This window comes from Osmerus eperlanus, chromosome 8 (assembly GCF_963692335.1).
Source record: "Osmerus eperlanus chromosome 8, fOsmEpe2.1, whole genome shotgun sequence".
In the NCBI taxonomy this organism is placed as follows: Eukaryota; Metazoa; Chordata; class Actinopteri; order Osmeriformes; family Osmeridae; genus Osmerus; species Osmerus eperlanus.
This window is the reverse complement of record NC_085025.1, coordinates 11,986,589-12,003,029: the sequence shown is the minus strand read 5'-3', so window position 1 is coordinate 12,003,029 and position 16,441 is coordinate 11,986,589.

Genomic DNA, 16,441 nt, shown 5'->3' with positions numbered 1-16,441 from the left:
TCATTCATGAAAAATGTGCCTGAATTACTGTTTTAGATGTTGGCTCAGCGTTTTATCCTTTGGTTCATGCCCAGCATCTGAACAACTTCGTATCCAGAATGACTTAACAGCAGGTGTGTCAGTTAGTTTGCTGAAACAAAAAGCCGTCTCTGCAGCATCACAGCAGGATAGCCCTGGCTTCGAACACGCTCAACACACAGCCATGCTTTCTGACAACAGGCTGAATCTCTCATATTCTGGTGTTGTAAAGCTTGTGTACAAAGTCCCAGAAATGACTCAGGGGTAAAAACATTTCTGCCATTGTCTGTTCTTTGGAATCCCATGACTGAGCGATGAGAACTAGCGTAGCATCTTACTTTGGGATGACTCAATGGATTTACAGTTTTAGTTGGTTAACAGAGTACTTCCCCATATATAAAGCTGCAATTCCAAACGATAGAAATCTATATTTAAAAGTATAAGGTTGTGTAAGGAACACTCAGACTGCAGCTAAATGCAGCTGAAAACCTCCAACAAGAATGTATGCTTCCTAATGGAATGTTTCTACATTTATCTTGACCTCTTCTGTCCATCTGCAGGTTTATTTGCATCCGTAAAGAATACACATAAATAATAACATAATTAAAAAAATATATATATCTGTAATTATCTATACATTACTTTTTTTTATTTGACTGCTTTTCTTATATATGACTAAATGACTAAATGTAAATATATACAACTGAGTTGTTGTCATGACACTCACCACAGTTCTGCAGTTAGAATTGTGCATTTCTAGTCCTTCTCTGTTTTCTGCACTTACTATTTGTGCTTTTAGACGTCGCTTTACATAAAAGCTTTGGCTTGTGGAACAAAAGTATTGACCTTAGTTTTGTTCCACTTTTCAGCCAACCTACCACTGTCTGCTAGCTAAAGGGTTTTTGCAGATATTATTAAGTTTACAGTGATCAATGAAAGAACCGCCATTCTCTGAACCTTGTGAGCAGACCGGTAACTTGACACTGCAGTCATATGGTTCCTAAACCGAGTTACCACCACTTCTGCCTGATTTGATCCTCTCTCTTTTCTTCTTTTGATTGTGCTTGTAAGTGATCCTGGTGCTTGTGGTGCACCCAGGTCGTTTGCGGCATCTTAAAACCCTTCAAAGTGATACCCCACTTCTCCTAAGGTTAGTATTCTCATTTATTGCAGACAGACTGGATGTATTGGCAATGGTAACCGCCTGGGGCTATAGGGTAACTGTTAAACAATAACTGTCAGTGACCGTATATTGTTTTATTCTCTTTAATGAAAACAATCTTCAGACGTGGTCTATTTACACACAGACGCACAAATAGCACAAATATTGATAACAATTAATGTTGCAAAGGCATTTCGTTTACATTCATCAGCTTTTTTGTAAGACTGTCATGCATTCGTTTTTCTGTCCATAAAAGTGCACGGTTCTCTTCTGTTTCTGTCTCTTCTGAAGAAATGAAAGAACGCAGAACAAATGAGAGATTCAAGGATTTTGTGCCAATCAATATCCAGGATTTAACTGTAGGCCCTAACGTGTTCGCTACACCCCCCTCTAATTCGCAATCAGCGAGGTGATTCAAGAGAAGGAGGTGCATTTCTTTCACGTCCTTTGAAACGGGTGCCCAATTTGCTCACGTTTTACACTATAAAGTCTTCTCCAGCAAACGACGGGACTAACGAAGAGACTCGCACAAATATACTAAGATGAAGTCTGAAAGCGGCTGATTTCGACTGTGCTCTTATTAAAACTGCAGCACGACTGGCAGACAGTGTGAGCCTGAAGGGGTCGATTCTCCCCCACCCCCACCCCGATCGCCTTGTTCTGTTAGTCAGGGAAGATAGGAAGGACAGAGGCCCCAAACGTGGATGAGAGGAGGAAAGATGGGGAGCAGGAGACAGAGAGGCAGACACAGTCAGCAAGAAGCCAAGAGGAGGAGTGCTGAGGTGATTGTTGAAACCGAGAGAAAAAGAGATATCGAGGTGGAGACGCAAAATAGAGAGGGATGGGTTCCGGAAACGACCGTGGAAGGGTGAATTGAATGGAAATAGTTGTCGGAGTGGAAAAAGGAAGGCAGAATGAGAGGTGCAGTGACGGAGAAAATAGATTTAGGTTGTGAGAGCCCAAGCGAGACTCGAAAGAAAAGAAAGAGGCTGGAATCTATTCTTCCTGACTCTCCTCTGCGCACCAGAGGGAAGCTGTCTGATTTGGTCTCATTTAGGAGTGCTAAAGTGAGAACGGGTTGGCGTGTCTCTGCATGCGCGTGTGCGTGGATGTGCTCACACCCAGCTAATAAACAGTATGTGGAGGAAGCATTTGGCAAGCCTGCTAAAATTTCCATGTGTGCACTTTGTTATCTCTGTGTGTGTGTGTGAGCTACCACGTTCCGCTGACCGACTCCCGCCTTCTCTTACCACTAAGTGCAGTAGCTGAACGCCTGCCATCAGCTCATGCAACAAGCGCTTCCCATTATGTAAGCAGCTCAGGCTGACAGGGGTCAGCACTGTTTCTCTCTCTCACACACACACACGCACACACACTGTGGGGGCAGAGAAGGTGTCAGGTTCACGGAAGCTAGTGTCCTTACTCATCGAAGAATCGCAAGGATGTTTACTATATGCCTTTGTTCTGATATAATCCAAACACATTGCACTTAAACAAATCGAGGAGGATTTCTACTGCTACACTTGGACGTACGTTGTGTCTGCTCTGTGCAAATGATTGTTTGGCGCGCCAACTGCCTACCTTGAGGGCATACACACCTCGCTTCTTCACGGTTACAGTTTTTAGTTTTTGGTGCTCTGGCTGATTGGGGTTTGTCCATCTCTACACCAGAACAAAAACAACAACGTGGGCTTGTGCTGTACAATAACTAAAGAGTTCCATACATCATCCATGCAAGAGTGAAGGTGAGCCTCCATCTCACCCTGAGTGGGCTCAGTCGATGGAAAGAAAAACAATGGAAACTTTCACAACCCAGTTTTTTCTTGCTACGTTTAGAACGCGACGAATGAACTGAATTGGAAGCGTTCGGAATCGTACACTCTGTCCTACGCTTTCAATGGGGTTAACAATGAATAGTGGGGTCAGATCACATGCAATGGATCTTCCGTCAGTTCACAATACAGCCCGCCATTATATACACAGACTGATGCTGACACACACACACACACACACACACTACGAGAGATAAGCTGACACTAGATACTAGTGACTAGATAAGCGTCCTGGTTGACATCCTGAACGTGAGCATAAGTGGAGATGGCTGCCTGTTTCCTGGGGACAGGAAACTGACTTCAAAGAGGTCAAATGTCATTGGCTGCCACTTCCTAATAAGACCCCACCCCTGACTTCCTGATCAATTCAGCCCACCCCTCAACCACATCCCCTTCCCCATGAATGAACACCCTGGACAATACCTTTTGGGTAGGAACAGGTCGTATCAATCTTTGATTTGGGTCCCACAAACGTCCTCAAAGCTAGGATAGATGGACTGTGTGTTTTTAGGAGCATTAGGGCAGCGCCCGGTGCCCATGGGTGGTGAACGTGGGCATATTTATTTCTCACGACATCCATTGCTCCATCTCGAATGGCAGCTCATCATGGCGTTGAACTTGGTTAGGCTATACTGTCCTGAACCGCTCATCCAAACAACATCACTGTCGGCACTGCGTGTCACTGCGTGTACTGCGTTTCCTGAGCAGTACACCTGTCAAATGTTTGCTTCACACAGTGCCTGATTCTCAAGATAATCAAGCCACAGTTGTTCAGTTGTCTGCCTTTCTGGTTACGGTAGACGCCGCCAATGAACAATGACACAGTAGACGTAAAAAATATTACCTTGATAGGCTAATCTTTTTCAATATAGTGTGCAACTCCAAAAACGGAGAAGTGCGAATCAAGTTGGTGTCTGGAAACAAGAGTGTTTTAAATTTCAATCCTCATGTTCTTCTGCCAACATGCTCAACCTCAGCGTCACACAAACACACACACCTAGCCCGAATCTGTGCACCCAAAATGATCATTCTCTGCCAACAATCCAATTTAGTTTAAAATAGCTTTGTCCACTGTCAGTTGACAACAACAGAAAATGTCCACACCTAGCTATTTGTTATCTTTTTTCACCGTGTGTTTTTCTTTTTGTCGTCAGGAACAAAACAGGTGTGGTTGACGAGCCAAAACCAATGACAACAAAAGTGGAAAACTGTCAGAGCAGAAACATCTCGCAATACAGTGCAGTCAAAACACAGCAGTGGAAATATTCAGTAAAGCTACACGCTGGGCTTTTCTCTCGACTACACAGCAAAACCGTAACCCTTCTCCCCCGCACCATCCCGTCTGTGTGGACGCACAGGAACAGCGCATGCAGAAAGCAGTCGATTGTGTTTCATGGGCGTAGATGAATCGGGCAATATCCATCAAACCAATCGCAGCCAGGCTTCACCACGATGTGAACGCTTGGCACGGCAGAGCCTTGTCCCGCAGGAGTTCACGGTTGTCCTGATCATTTGTTACCCGTCGGATGGCTAAACACTGCCATTAGTGATGTCAATCCCCCCCCCACCCCCCTGAACCTTCCCTAGAGGCAACGCATCAGTATAATTAATAGGAGGAGGGACGTAGGGGTCTTTTTGGGGGGGAGGGAGGGAGGGTTTAGAGCCCCTTCCGAGAAGATGAGGATGATGAGTGAAGCTCAGCTGGGGGAGCTTCGGTGTAGGACTAATCAGGATTAGTGAGTTTTTTTTGGGGGGGGGGATATAAGAAGGGGTCATCTTATTGGCCCGTGGGTACATTTGAAAGCAAACTGTGCAGCCAGATGTCCCTATGCTCATGCAAACGCACGTGTCGCGAGAGGACGTTGTCGCATCGTATCAAAGTGTTTGAACACGTGCATGCGAGCAAAAATCATTGATTCGTTCACAGCCATCCCTCGCAAACTTCTCTGCAGAGGTTTCCTATACTGTGTCTGAAAATGGCCTATTGTCTCAGCCACCCAATGGACTAATACAAGGTCAATGGATTCAGACATGGCAACGAAACAAACACACACATACACACACACCAACACACCCCCCTCCAACCCAGAAACCCTCAAATCCTGATAAATGGCTGTAACCACAGGCCAGAAGGGGCCTATTTTTCTCCACCAGCGTGGCTTCCTTAAACGTGATTACACTTGATTAATACCTGTCCCCAGTACGGCTATTCATTACCGCCCCACTCAGTCCCAACGGACGCCCCATCACACACTGGAAAAATCACTCAGGGCCATTTCTGTCATTTTGAATTTGACATGCCATCAGACATCCAATGCTCGTTTTTTTCTTTTCGCCTCTTGTGTCTGTTTGTGTCTGCGCTGTGTATAAAATTGGCGTGATGAGCGCAAATGGACATCAGTTGGCATGAAACTGGTATCGCCGGCAAGCTGTCACCAGCCAACCTTCAATTGAGCTCAATTTTAATCTTTTCCACAGTGTAGCTGGGCTGCATTAGTGGAATTGATATGGGAGATACGGAAAGGCTTTGTCGTTTTCGAGAGGACGCGTTATTTTGGTAACGACACCATTGCTTCGAATAAATGACTTCCAGGATCTATTGGGGTCAGGAAAAGGTCTGAGAATGCTGTGTGCGACATGACTTGCCGTCCATGTTGTGAGACGCTGCACACCATTCAAAGCTTGTGCTTTTCACGGGATTGAACATGATGTTCAATGTCACCGTTTATCTTTCGTGAAAATGATGGGGGACAGAACATCCATTTATGGATGTTTATTATGTAAATGGTAAAAGGCAGGAGAATGCTGTTTGGCGCACATAAACATCAATACCATTTAGATTATGCAAAAAAGAAACCATAAACAAACTACACTTTAACTTCCCACAACTTGTGTTTCTGAGGCACACAGTACTTAGTGACACTGGCTGCTAATATTATCCAGGCCTCTATCACCTCTTCACTTCAGGAAATAATGTTCTATTGACGAAACCTGGTAACTATTAGCATAATGAATGACTGGTTTGATCTATCCCACACAGAGTCAACGCCAGATGCCCGATAGTGTTTCAAATGATGATGATAAGAGCTCTCTTAGCTGGGGAAAGAGGAGCAGGTTACAGGCACAACTGGTGAGCAGGACGGGGGTGTTTTAAGGAACGGAGATTGCCCTGGCAGACGGATGGAGGGAGGCGTGGGAGGAGAGCCAGGTGAGAGCGGCAACTCATTCTTTGTGGTCGCTCCATCACCCAGCGGGGTGGAGGTGTTAAACACTGCTCGTGCATCACTCCCACTGCTGGGGCTGTCAGCACATACTGTAACCCCCCCCCCTAGCTGTCCGGCCTTGGATAAGGGATGTATATGTGTGTGTTTGAGTGTGTGGTTGTTCAATTCTGAGGAAAAGGTGGTAGAAATGTAATGGAGGGTCACCAACAACTCCCCGTCTCCACTAACTATCTCTGTGGACTGACTCTAGATTGTATAGTACATTCTGTCTTTGTTCTTCACTGTGCTTTTAATAATAGAGACAGAGACCAGGTCTAGGGCACGTGTCATTAGACAAAACCAAGCCAACCATGCTTAGCTCAATCTAGCTATATCAGTTAATGTGGTTGGAGTGTGAATACTCCAACCCAGAAACAGTATTACTAGAAAAAGTCGTTCTTTTGTTTTTGAGGCCATATCAGTTTAAGTGTAAATGTTCAAGGGAGGGATGATGTATTTTGGAATCGTTAGAATCCCCTGGGTGTGTAGGCACTGAGGTAAGGTTAGTTAGCAGGGAGATGTGTAGCCCGTGGTCTTCAGACCTCCATGGCTAGCATTTAGCATCCTAGCTTCCCTGAAGGATTAAACCTCCATAAATCAGCTCTTCTCTGGGGGTCGACGGGGATTTAGACTCATGCAGCATCAGCATAGTCTGTCTCCAGGTTTGTTATTCTTCTGATGCTGTTGGGCTAAGAAAGGTATTTCAGTCAGATAAGATACTCAATCTATCAGATAGGAATGCTTAAATGCTGACATGTGTCCTTTGAATGTATTCATTCATCCAATAAAATAAATGCTATTATTTCCTTTATGATTTAAATCACGTGTTTTAGTCGCATTGTTACCTAGCCAGCCAAAAGGCCCTCATCTAAAAAACATTGCATTGATAAATCACTGAAGAAATAAGGGATTAAGGTTCGGTGTGTGTGCGTCTCTCTCTCTCTCTCTCTCTCTCTCTCTCTCTCTCTCTCTCTCTCTCTCTCTCTCTCTCTCCCCCTCTCTCTCTCACCCACACACATATAAGCCCACAAAGGAGAAAAAAACACCCATACTCTCACACACCCACATACAGCACAAGCATTCTCCAGTGTCAGTTATCCACCTCTCTTTGCTCTGACCATGCCAGACCATACCAAGGAGGTTGTGTATGACCAAGGACTGTGATCCTATAGGAACTAACAATAGCATTCTCATTATAATGCTCACGTGTTTGTTGGAGCTGAAAATTCCTCCCAATTATCGCAAAAATCCAGGAAATACTATTTGTAGGTTGACAATACTCCATGGCGTTGCAATGTTAAATGAGATAACAACGGCACCGACCAACACTTGTATCTACACACCTTTAACCTTCAAGCCTCCTATCAGTTGTTGACCTGCTTCGTACACCATGGCAACACGCCCAGACACTCGCTTGAGCACGCTTTGGAAGCCAGGGGTGAGAGAACCTTGACCCGACGGGCTTGCGCTAACATGTTAGGCAGCTCCAAACATCAGGTTCCCGCTCTCATTACGCTTAGGTGCCGAGACCAACTGTCAGAAAGCAAGATTTATGAGCTGTGGAGTGAGCTGGTTCAATGAGGCAGGTGACCCCGCTTTCCTTTGGTTTGGTCCCATGGTTCCTGACATTGACGTTACACTGTAGCGTACGGGAGCATGTCCTCAAATCACCACTGCACAAACACACGCACCCTCGTGGAACAAAATAAAACCCACTCGCACGCACGCTGCAACCTTTTTCTGGTAAAGGGTTTTCAGTGAGCAATACTGAGAAGAGTGTGTGGATCACCTAGTGTGAGAACCGAACAACTGCCAGTTCATTAAGTCTGTCCCCAGGTTATGAGTTTGCTACAATGCTCCGCACGCGCTGTTGACATCCACTCTATTGTCACTGCAGCTGCGCCATGTGTTTACTCTGAGGGAATACAAAGGTCACGGCTTTTGACCCATGACCTTTTCATTCGGACAAAGCCCCTGAGATGGAAGAGGCAACCCTGGCCGCCATCTACAGCGAGACTAAGTCTGCCGAATGATCATTGTAACTCCATACTGAACAGACCATGCTATGTTTATAGCAACATTAAGATGAATGGTTCATTTTGTATTGGATGTGAACGTTTTGGCTCTCTGTGTGCCGTGCCAGTTAAATCGATAGTCTTAAGGCAATTAGCTGAGATGAAATGTAATATTCAGGATGTCTAAAAGGAAAAGGAGTCTCCCGGTTGTAACAGGAGCTTGTCATAATATACGGGAAGAGAGAATAATCATAACGATGCAGGATATAGTTAGAGAGTAACACGTTATACGTCCAGGCTTCTGTAAAACGATCTTACCAGGCAGGTGTTTATGAGGAGTGGCACTGAGTGCATTTCTCTCCCCTCCGAAGATCCCATTGTACTCTGATTACTATGTATTCCTGTTGTGAGAGGTTAGTAATGCTGTGCATTTAGCCTGTGTTCTGCTCCTCTCTCTCACCAACCGTCTCTGGAGGAGGGGATCCCTCTCTGAATTGCTCCTCCCAAGGTTTCTTCCATTTTTTCTCCTGTTGAGAGTTTTTTTGGGAGTTTTTCCTTGTCTTCCTTGAGGGTTTAGGTTGGTTGAGGGGCAGTTCTATGGGCGTATGTGAAGCCCTCTGTGACATGCTTGCGTGTAAAAAGGGCTATACAAATAAATTTGATTTGATTTGATTTGCATGGACAGTTGATTCACTTAGCAGGTGAACAATTCTCAAAGGCTATCTACGTAGTTCTGCAAAATATTCTTCACATAAATGAATGTGAACCATTAAATATCCATATTGCAGAACACCATCAAGATAGATGTTTTTCCTCATGTCTGGTTCCATAACAGGGCTTTACAAAGGGACTAAAACAAGACAGGTAGATGATACAATCTACCAACAATTGTTTACACAAACAAACCTGCTTCTTGGATATTTCGCATCATCCCCCATCTGAAGGGCTTCTTTCAAAGATAAAGAAAACGCGCACCCAGACTGTAGAGTTCTGCCATGGACCACCCAAGCACACAATTTCTCTGTCAGCAGTGAAAACGGATTCTGTTTTTTGGGTGTTTATTTATTTTTTATATAGAATGCAAATGAATGACAGATAGTAGATAGATGTAGATAGTAAATATGACAACCAATCATAAATTAAGGCTGTTCATCTGTGGGTCCTACAGCAGCGAATGAGGGAGGGTGCTCTCATTGAACGTTTACTGTGGAGTTGTGAATATTAACTATGGTGTGTGTGTGTGTGTGTGTGTATGTACTCACATTTGTGTTTTTGTTTGTGGTATACATGGTGGCTGTTAATGGTGTGTGTATCAGAAGATCCAGACAGTAATGTGTTTTACTACTGAAAATATGCAGGGTCTCAAAAAAAGGATAGCAGGCTGTCATTACCAAAGCACTGAAAAGTGCTCCCTACTAAATGAACACACCCCCAAAAAAACGTGGAGGACCTCACGTTTAATCATTCAGTTAATGTTCTGCTCATGTTAGCAAACATTGCAATAGAAATATTGGTGATGTTCCATCCTCACGGCAAGTTACCGAATCATTTCATGTCTAAACACTCAAGCTACTCCACACAGCAGACTTGGGTCGTGACCGTGCCAACCGACGACAGGAAAGCCGAGGACGATGCGAGTGGACGCAACAAGGCACACGTGACAGAGGAGAGAGTGCGTGGAGGTGGTCGGGAGATATAGACAGTTTATGTTTTAATATGCATGATCAAAAGTATAAACCTTTATCCCGTGTGTGCCAAACCCTTTATACCATACCATACCGTACCATCTGTGTCCTTTGCAAACTTCGAAAAAAGACAAGCAAATAGTGGGTGAGCAAATCATCAGAAGTTACAAGCAATAATGCCAAGTCACATGGATGCTTGTGTTTCATGTTATTTGAATTGTCCCTGCCAATAACACAGAAAGCTGTGTGTAGGTATTTAAAACATTCTGTTTGGACTGTATTATTGAAATACAAAGACATTAGTATCACCCAAGTGCTACACATGTGACTGTGTGCGTGTGTGTATCTCTACAGGCACATAAAGAGATACATGTATATGTGTGTTGGGTAAACCAATTTTTGTTCTGCACCACAACACAAGCTACATTTCAGTAATGTACTGTACACAGCCACACTGACAGCTAATTTCAGTGAAAATATGAATCCACCAGTTAGTCACAGGGGCCAGAGCTATTTAACATGAATTTCACCCTAGCCGACCTCCTGTGGCTCCTTATTGAGATGTTAATACGCTAACTGCACTAGAAACGCATAAAGGCCTGGGCTAATTAAGAAGAAACTAATAGCACCCATATTAGCATTCTCCTAAGGTTAGGTTAGGTTAACACTGCAAGCTTCCTCAATAAACACATTGGAATTGGGGGGGGGGGGGGGGGGGGGTTGCCGAATTGGAGATAGCAAGATGGATGGGTGGGGTGTGAGGCAGCAGATGGTGTCGTAGCATAGCAAGGTTAACAGTTAGCGTGCTCGGCTCTGCCAAGGTCTCCAAGTGCCTTCTGCCAATCTGGGCGATGTGTGTGGTTGGATGAAATATATTTCGGGCCCTTTGAGAGAGGGTGGAGGGAAAGGAGAGAGAGGGCAGAGTGCTGAATGAAGCCATCTTGTTTGAACATTTTGGGGTAGGTACTGGTGTGGTGTGGAGTTGAGAGTCTTGACAGCCCTGCACTGAGGGGGATGTGTGGCCACCTACAGTTGTTCCGTGCAAGCTTCCAGAAGATTCTGAAATTCAGTGGGCGTGGGCGTGGGAGGTGTTGCACAGCTCTGTGAATCGCCACTGTATTTTGCTATTATTTCTGTGCTACAGTCCTTCCCCATAAGACGTCCTCTTGTGTGGGGTTTGTTTGTGTGCGTGCGCACAAACACTATTTAGATCGTTCATTATAATTCCTGGCATTAATGGAGACATCTGTCTGTTTTGTTAGAAGGGAGTTGATTCGCTAGTCACCGTCTGCCATGCGCCCTCCTTGCCAGTCTGCACATGTATGGCACTGGGTGCCCAGCCCCTGAGCTCTAGAAACAGCCTGTCTTTCTGATTTCAGTGACGCCACAGGGCCTTTTTTTCTGTACCTTCTCCCCTGCCCCCTGTTGGTAGATAAAATAACCCTTTTATTTCAAAGAGCCACATCAGAAGAAATCTTTTCAATTCGACGTTCACTTATTTGTATTAGGAGTACCAAGAACAGACTAGACACAAGAAAACAGTCATACATCACACTTGATGTTTGTACTTGCTAATGTATTCAGAGTGTGGGCCTCTATCGAATATCCTCTGGGATGGAAAAGACCAAAAGATCTTTAAAGAGACTTTACCAAAGTTTACTAAAGATTTTCAGTCAGCTTGAAAAAAATAATTGAACACACCATTAAACACATAACCAACACTGGAGGCCAGAAATAATTTTACAATTGTAAAATCACACATGGTGAACCTTCATGCTAAACGTAACATTTTGCAGTAACCATCAGTGAGCTGGTAAGATGTGTCCTTCTAAACAGTCAGTTACTAAGAGAAGAGGTGAGAAAATCTGAAGCGTTGTGGTTTAGGATTCTGATGTAGTAATTCATTCCTTTTATTTTCCTCTCTATGGAAAGCACTTTCCTCTCTATCAAGCACTTTAGAGATGTTAAACACGACCCAGACAGTGCTGGGGTTCCACAAAATCATGTTTAATCCTATTCTCTTCCTGTGAATGTAGACACGTTGATATTTCAAATAACTACTGGAGATTGCAAGATTTTAACTGTTTCTTTGTGTGTATGTGTATGTGTACCAGTGGGTGTGTTTTGACCAAACCAAAGGTCATAAGCCATTTTTTGTGTCCAATTGGTGTTTTTTCCAAAGGAATCTGTCTAGGATTAGTTTTACTGCCCGTCCTCTGCCCTTTCAGACCCAAATAATCCTTAAACGTCAAACTAGGCCGAAGAGGTTATGGGAAGATTAAACTGGAATCTGCTTACACACCAGACCAGCACTTAGTTTGTCAATGTTTTTCTTAATTGATCTTATAGAGCATGAGCCATTTGCAGTTGCTACGCAAGATAATTAAAGCCACGCTGCAGTCGAATTTGGTTTGGGATTCCGATGTGATTAGATTCTATCGCATATTTCATTTAAACGTACCACAGTGTTGTTGTGGTGAATCGGGGTGAGATCCACCAGTGATGTTGACCCAGAGGAACCTCTATCTGCTGACTGTCTCCAATGGCAACCTGTACTGATACAGTCTCCTTCTGTCCTCCACACAACCTGTCTTCAAAGCATTCCCCTTCAGCCCTGAGCTTCCTGGTAGGATTAAAGTGCCAGGTAGCAGTATTGACTGCGTCTTCGATGCAAGATTAGATAGTCGTGGACACGGCACAGGGTTGAGAGGTCAGTACAGCAGGAACCCAGGCATTGAGGAGAGATGGGCCATGAGGCTCTTGTGAGAGATGGACAGAGACTCTCCGGGGAGACGCAGGGAGCTCCTTCCACTGCTGAGGTGTCCAATCAGAGAAGATCCTCGACTGAGATGGACAAATCCTGCGCTCTCACGGGGACGGTGCGAGGTATGCCTCCACATACCTCACATTCTTGTTCATATAATAACCCACATTCACTTAACAGCTTTCATTCAGAGCGTGGTGCAAAGTGGGATTCAAATCTGCCAGCTCTTGATCTGCAGTCAAATGCTCGACCACTGAGCCACACCAGCTCCTTTAGGAAGCGAGAGCTCTGAGTGATGCATTGAGCCTTACTCGCTGCAGATGGAGTGGATGTTACTGTTATGTCATGTAGCTGAGCAACAGCTACATTCAGTTCCTTGAATCTGATGGGAGAAGCAGACACCAGGTAAGGAGGAGAGGAGGACACGAGACAATGGAGGTAGCTTGAACAGAGGTTCATAAAACGATTTACTGTAGAAGTACCTTTAGAACATTAATGGAGAGATAGTCACCTACCACAGTTCTGTGACCGATTTTTTTCTCGAAATGGCTTACAATGCATATACACATATTTTTACATTTCATAAAATGTGTATCTTATTGATTCACAACCCTAACACACATCACCTTAACATAGTTACCAATACTTTGATACATATTGCTGTAACACTGTATTGATTTTATTTAATTGTAAAATGAATGAGAGTCTGCTATAGATTTTTTTCTACACACTGCAGTCATAAACCTGTACTGTACAGTATATTTCAAGGTCTTTACCTGATGAATGGGCGACCTTCAACAAAAATGTACACTTTGCTACACTTTTGGTTAACATTTGGTGCAGTTATAGTACATGTGGAACCCAATATACTAGATATTTAATGTATATATAAAATAGTCATTACAATTGCAATGGAATATTACGAAATTATTCCCTTTCTTTCTGTCTCCCTTTAATCACTCTTCACATTCACTTCACGACTCTCTCAATTCATTCTTTCACCTCTTCGCTCTCCATCGTCACTTTCACATCTCATTTCCCTCTCCTACCTCCCCCTTCTTCCTATATCCCTTACACTCATGCTCCACTCACACACACACACACACACACACACACTCACACGCACGGGGTTAAAACCCCTCTCTGCCGATTACATTACAATGGTGTGAATAGAAGACAACCAATTGTTTTCCCTCTGTCTCACTGCTCTCTTCCATCCTTCACTCTGGGGTACCTGGAGGAAGGCTACACTCAGTGGTGGAGCATTTTACCGCACATCAAGAGGTTGCCAGTTCAAATCCCCCCGTGTGCTATATGTTGCTTTGGATGAAAGCATCTGCTAAATGAATACTTAACATTATTATAAAAACTGTGGCCCCTCTCTTTGTATCTTTGGAGCTGATCACAGATAGCAATTTACTCAATTGAGGGTAAGAGCCAGGCTTCGGAGAAGTTTGCGTGTATGTGTGTTCATAGCTTTGTTTAAATGTCATTTAAGATTCAAACAAATTCTCCTTTCCTCTCACTTCCCTTTTCTTTGCTGTATCTCCTGCATCGCTCTTGGCCTCTCCATTCTTATCTGCACTCGGATCTGACCCCGCCTCTTCCCTCTCCCCTTGCATCTCGACTTCCCTCCCCTCCTTTCCCTTCGTCTCCTCTGTTCTCTCCCTCACAGTGATGGCTCCCCGCAAGGACAGACAAAGGCAGTTCAAGTGAAGAACTAAAGGCGGGTGACTCTTAATTAAAGCTTGTCTTCCCCTTCGTTCTTATAGCGAGAGGGCTCCAAGCCACAAAAACAACAACAACAGTGACGTTAGCGCAGCGAAAACGGAGAGCGCCGCTTTCCAAACAGGCGTCGTCCCCCACTGACAGCAAACTGCGACAGAGAGAAGGGTTCTTCTTGACAAAGCAGAAGCAAGCCAGAAGGATGTGTACTGAACAGACATGCATGTGTCACCATGTGGAAATCAATCCTCAAGCTCTATTGTGTCACATGCGATGCAATGGCAAATCAATTGGGGTCGTTTACCTGGATCCACACTTGGGCTCTGCTCGACCAGGTGGGGGCCGGGTCGAGTGAGTTCAGGGGGGGTGAGTGTAACCGAGTCGTTGGTTGAACTCACCCCTGAAGTATAAAAAGGCCTACTGGTCCCTTACAGTCAGACGACCCTAGTTCACACACCAGTGTGGGCAAGAAAGGGAGGAAGATATACTGGCAAGCTACACACTAACATCTGTTATACACACACAGAAACACAGTACCATTTGAACAACTATACCTTCAAGTGATATACCTCAGTCACCACACAGAGCTGGAATGCATTCAACATAAATGCAGAGTAAGTAAAAAATAAGATTTCACCCCAAAGTGTAAAATGTCAATAAGTCAGTCTGTTGATATACTATTTACTCTAGTCCATTTTTTCAAAGGGTAAAATATTTGTTTACCACTTAAATCTTTATCTATGCCAAGCAGGTTTAACATCTTAGAGCTGGGACACAGACACAGCGAGGGATGATCAGCCCTCATCAAGATCAAAAACAAGGTCAGTTCTTTTTTTTCCAGCCCTGCTTCACTGTCAGCTCTGATATTATAACCATGAGGTAAGGGATATGTAAAAAAAAAGAAGGAAGAATTATAGAGCAATTGAAGCGGGGGGGGGGGGGGTAGTAAGGGGAAGATGAGTAGCATGTGAGCAGAAGAGAGGAACAAATATTCTAATGGAAAAAGAGTTGAGCTGTCACTAAGAAGGGAATGTGCTCGCTGTCACATACACTCGGGCTTGAAAGAAATGTGAATGAGAATGATAGAATCCTACGCCCACTGTTTGTGTGTGTGTGTGTGTGTCTGTGTGTGTGTGTGTGTGTGTGTGTGTGTGTGTGTGTGTGTGTGTGTGTGTGTGTGTGGGGGGGGGTGTTGTGTGCCCACAGTGCTTTTGCTTTCTGGTGTCCACTGAGTTAACGTATGTTTCTGTTACTTCAGCATTGGAATAGTATTCTTTGGGCTTTCAAAATATTTTGTTTCTTTCCATAGAAACACTGTTCAAATGGAGCTGTGTGTGGCTTTACGCGCGGGTGAAAGCCTTCAGGCAAAACTGGTGTAGTGGAGTGTGACTTCAAAGAGAAATAGGATACCCCCACAGTAGGGTGTCGCAGGGTGGCAGAGAGAAGAGATGGAGGGAGTGAGAGATACAGAGAACTATGATGGGGAATGAAATGAGACAGGAATATGGGAAAAATCGATCAAATACGTGACGCAAGTGAACGAAGCACATGCGATGCATGTACAAAATGCAAGTGAACTGTAGAAATCGAAAAAGGAATAGAAACGTCTAGAGGCAAGAGGAAACAGAATGAACTGACTTGAACTGCAGGGAACAGGAGAGGGGGAGAGTGTTGTTCCCTCTGCAGTAGATATATTGAGTAAGAGGCCATAAATCAGTTGTTGACACGCCATGAGAGGATATGACATGTTGTAGAGGCAGTGACTCACCTGCAAAAAAATTAAATAAATAAAAGAAGACTGTGTGCAGGCCTGTAGATGAAGCCCATGAAAGCTAGAGGGTGCAAGGTTTAATCATTTAGAGATTTTTTGTGTGTTAACTACAGGGTCAAACTGACAACTTACTCTGTATGAGTGGAATAATATACTTTCAAAAACAAATAATATTATTCTATTATACCTTCATGCAACAAATGTCA